Source organism: Engraulis encrasicolus, chromosome 1, assembly GCF_034702125.1.
Source record: "Engraulis encrasicolus isolate BLACKSEA-1 chromosome 1, IST_EnEncr_1.0, whole genome shotgun sequence".
Taxonomy (NCBI): Eukaryota; Metazoa; Chordata; class Actinopteri; order Clupeiformes; family Engraulidae; genus Engraulis; species Engraulis encrasicolus.
The window spans coordinates 14539556-14544306 of record NC_085857.1 but is presented as its reverse complement, the minus strand read 5'-3'; the positions used below and the strand labels follow the sequence as shown (position 1 = coordinate 14544306).

Below are 4751 nucleotides of genomic sequence, written 5' to 3'. Positions count from 1 at the left end.
GAGATTATTGGTGTCCCTGAACTGTGTTTTCAATTCAAGTTAATGAACTAAAAATTAACCTTTCATGAACATATGTGGGAGATTATCACTGAACGAAATAAAACTTTTTCCCCGACCCTAAACTTGTAGAATATGTAGAATATGACTAATTCATAGTCATGTAAATAAATAGTATACACATATGTGGAAAAAATCTGAGACCACTTGAAAATGTTCAGTTTTTCTGATTTTACTATGTATATGTAAAGGAGGCCAACTATCAAAGTGTGAGGTGGAATGTGACGGAGGTCATCTTGCACCTGTTCACCCCCCTCGGGCATCCTCGTCAACTACAACGGTTCGGCAGTGGGAGACACAGTACGATACCGCTGGGCCAAGAGACTAGTCTCTCGGCCCAACGGCACAAGACTGTATGAGGCTATCAGAGGGAGGTTTACCAACGTTCCACGCCAACTCTGTGCTAGTTAGCCTCCGTTACACTCAACCCCCTGAACCTCACTCCCATCTGGGTCACGGCACCACTGTGACGGAGGTCATCTTGCACCTGTTCACCACCCTCGGGGATCGAACCTGCATCCTAGTCAACTACAACGGTTCGGCAATGGGAGACACAGTACGATACCGCTGGGCCAAGAGACTAGTCTCTCGGCCCAACGGCACGAGACTGTATGAGGCTATCGGAGGGAGGTTTACCAACGTTCCACGCCAACTCTGTGCTAGTTAGCCTCTGTTACAGGAACGTTAGTAAAAACCTCTCTCCCAAAGCCTCAATACAGTGCGGTAACTGTGGGGTAGCTGACCGGTCCTTTAGCTCAGCAGTCTTGTATTGTGCCTCCCATTGCCAAACCAGATGCGTTGATGAGGTGGCCGGTTCGCGGCCTGAGGAAAGTGAACCGTGCAGGAACACCTCGGTCATAGATAGGTGTGTGTTTGAGTAAAACAAACATTGCTATTTCATTCTATGAACTGCTAAATACATTTTCTCCAAATTTCTAAAGAAAATATTGTCATTTTTTCCACGGCTGTATATTGAAGTATCCAGATACTCACTCTGTCTACAAAGCCTCCGGGACAAGTGCTGCAGAGCGAAACAGATTTTGGTCACCTTAGAAATAAGGAAGAGAGAGAGAGAGAGAGAGAGAGAGAAGGAGAGAGAGAGAGAGAGAGAGAGAGAGAGAGAGAGAGAGAGAGAGAGAGAGAGAGAGAGTTAGCGAGTGTTGCTCAAGGTATTGCTGAATGTTACTTTCTGCTCTATAAAGGAAACGGACATTAATTACATGGGCCTGAAGGCTAAGCAAATGCTTTATCAATATCATGCAGTATCCCAACTGTGCTGGTGCTTTAATATTTTCTTAATAGCAAGAAGTTAGAGATGGAGGTGTTCTGTTAAGTTCCAATCTACATTCCTAATAAATACATGCATGTGATCATTATTTTGGCTTTATGGGGTATGGCTACATTAATGGCAGGCAACACATATTGAGAAGCAGCAATACTAACCTTGCTGAAAGAATAAGTCTCCGTTTTCTTTCAGTCACTTCCAGTCTAGGACAAAAAAGGCAACACATTAGAAAAAAAATCCAAGCAGCACCTCGGTCATAGATAGGTGTGTGTTTGAGTAAAACAAACATTGCTATTTCATTCTATAAACTGGCAAATACATTTTCTTCAAAATTCTAAAGAAAATATTGTCTTTTTTCCATGGCTGTATATTGAAGTATCCAGATACTCACTCTGTCTACAAAACCTCCAGGACAAGTGCTGCAGAGTGAAACAGATTTTGGTCACCTTAGAAATAAGTACATGAGAGAGAGAGAGAGAGAGAGAGAGAGAGAGAGAGAGAGAGAGAGAGAGAGAGAGAGAGAACGACGAGAGTGAGAGAGAGAGAGAGAGAGAGGGAGAGAGAGAGAGAGAGCGAGAGAGAGAGAGCAAGTGCTGCTCAATGTATTACTGAATGTTACTTCCTGTTTCTATAAAGGAAACAGGCATTAATTACATGGGTCTGAAGGCTAAGCAAATGCTTTATCAATATCATACAGTATCCCAACTGTGCTGGTGCTTTAATCTCTTCTTTATACATGGATTCTAAAATTTGTTTATAACCTGACTGCGCAAAGCTAACTGTGCACAACTCAACCTCTGATTGTTGGAAAGCGCTGTCGGTCAAAAAATTAGCTCACGTGGTTGGCTGCCAGTGTCTTGCCCCTCTTCATAACATCATATTGATAAACACTAAGAACCCATGTATAGCAAGAAGCTAGAGATTGAGGTGTTAAGTTCCAATCTACAATCATAATAAATGCATGCATGTGATCATTGTTTTGGCTTTATGGGGTATGCCTACAATAATGGCAGGCTACACATATTGAGAAGCAGCAATACTAACCTTGCTGAAAGAATGCATCTGTGTTGTCTTTCAGTCACTTCCAGTCTAGGACAAAAAAGGCAACACATAAGAAATAATTTCTTTCCAAGCAATGCCTTGGTTTGGCAGCATCTATATATCAAATCACACAGAAACAAATATCTTTAGCCAGTTGAAAGTGTCAGTGTTGATGTGGAGAGGTGACCATTGCATGGCTGCATTAGAACTAGTTATATGCAGTTAATTTGTTCGGGCTTCTGACAATGTGGACAGTTATTCCCCTGTTAAACATAATGCAGAAAGTCTCGTGCTGAAACTGTTAGTGAGTGACTGACGTGGCTTTAAAAGAGGCCTAATTCAAAACAATTGCATTTATGGCATCCTCTGAGGCGTCTGGTGAATAATGCTACAATATACAATGTTTGCACATACCTTAGCACAGACGGACATAACGTGATCAGCTTACAAAGGATCCGGACCGCCAGTGCGATCTCTGGTTAACCTGGTGATTAATAATACGGTGAGTGCATACTCAAAACTGTTCGGGTGAAGCATAAAGCATAGTAAAGGATCTTAACACATGCACAAGCAATAACACACATATTCAGAGGGATAGCCTCAGTATGCTGGGATGGTCCAGACCGACGTCACATATCCCATCCCAAACTCGACCCCAGACGCACAGGCGGGTGACAGAGCAGCGCAGCAACAAGAAAACATCCGTAAAGCTCCAGTGAGCAGAGCATACATCAGGATGCCCTTGATAAAATAATTGCCTACGCTCGTCTAACCACAAACAATTAGCAACTCACCGGCTAGAGGTAGCCCACTAGACGTCGCCGGGACTAGAGGAGCAGATAAGCCGCGAGGGGAAATCATTTTACAAAGTGCCTTGACAAGTTGTAGAATTTACTGCGGAGGCACTCTCCCCGTGAGCTCACTAAGTTTGGCGTTTCATACCAGCACTAAACCACTGCTATCTGCAACTAACTGACAGCCAGCTGCACGTAATCGCTAAACAATGTCAAGCAGAATGTAATTACGAACGTCAAAAATAAAAGGCTTCGGTTTAGTTATAATGTCCCATCACCCGACACCCCTAGTTGTCTCTCATTCAGACACGGGCTGCAAACAAATCTAACAAGTGCAGCACAACGGCAGGGGATGTTAAGAATAAAATACTTCACTTTCTGCTTCAATTACTAGTTAGAACATGCTAGCTAGACTCATATCTAACTAGAGCTAGCTTGCTGATAGCTAGTTTTTTTTGTAAGCTTGAAGCTGCTGCTAGCCTCGCCCACAGCTCGGCCACCGTTTCCACCGTGTTTTATAAATGAAAAAGAGAAGTCAGGTGTTTACTGCAATTAGGCTATATGTAGGATAGGAAGTAGGCCTAATCGAATAATATCTGACGCTACCTATTAGGTCAACGTAGCGTGTTTGAACGTGCTAATCACTTCGAGACCGTGGTGGTTAAAATCTTGTGATAACATGAGAAACACTGTCTAAATTGTGGCGCCTTGTCCATTTTTACCCTTATATCAAGTTTAGGCTACTACTTAGACAGCACACATATTCGTTTAATTCATTACAAACCTTTCCTTGTTGTTGAAGGTTTTCCCCAGTTCAGTTGACTTCCAGGAAAAAGTCCGTTGGCTGGCTCTGATTTCAAATGTTATGATAAACCCAGTGATTGGGTATAATAACTCATCAATGGTTAGCATAACCCAGTATATGGTCAAACGACCACACACCAATAATTGGGTAAACATATAACCCAGCATGTTTCTATCAAATTACCCAGTGTGGGTATAAAAAACCCAATAAGTAGTAAAATTGTCATAAACCAGTATTTGGGTAAAGAAATAACCCAGTATTTTTTTGTGTGTTCTCTTCTCTTCTCTTCTCTTCTCTTCTCTTCTCTTCTCTTCTCTTCTCTTCTCTTCTCTTCTCTTCTCTTCTCTTCTCTCCTCTCCTCTCCTCTCCTCTCCTCTCCTCTCCTCTCCTCTCCTCTTCTCTTCATTCCTTCTCCTCTTCGCTCCATTGAGGATGTAACCTAATTATCAAGCATGCCCTTGGCTTTGCCCCCTGAGCCTTTTGCCACTAGCGCCAGTGTGTGTGTGTGTGTGTGTGTGTCTCTGTGTGTGTGTGTGTGTGTGTGTGTGTGTGTGTGTGTGTGTGTGTGTGTGTGTGTGTGTGTGTGTGTGTGTGTGTGTGTCTGTGTGTGTGTGTGTGTGTGTGTGTGTGTGTGTGTCTGTGTGTCTGTGTGTTTGTGTGTGTGTGTTACTATGTGTGTTTTTTGCTACTGGAACCAAATGGGTGTTTGGTGTGTGTGTGTGTGTGTGTGTGTGTGTGTGTGTGTGTGTGTGTGTGTGTGTGTGTGTGT

General features: G+C 43.0%; 1 long non-coding RNA gene across 2 annotated transcripts in view; it reads right to left on the bottom strand.

Moving 5' to 3' along the window:
* LOC134448991 (uncharacterized) overlaps window positions 1-4179 on the bottom strand; it is a 28147-nt gene extending 23968 nt beyond the window's left edge. The window contains exons 1-6 of one of the 2 annotated variants that reach the window (XR_010034894.1): window positions 3962-4179; window positions 2798-2867; window positions 2387-2431; window positions 1734-1788; window positions 1501-1545; window positions 1051-1105 (exon numbers count right to left, since the gene is read on the bottom strand). This is a non-coding gene — a long non-coding RNA (uncharacterized LOC134448991). The remainder of the gene's footprint in view (window positions 1-1050; window positions 1106-1500; window positions 1546-1733; window positions 1789-2386; window positions 2432-2797; window positions 2868-3961) is intronic. The other variant, XR_010034900.1, reaches the window with a different exon arrangement.
* Between the last annotated feature and the right edge of the window lie 572 nt (window positions 4180-4751).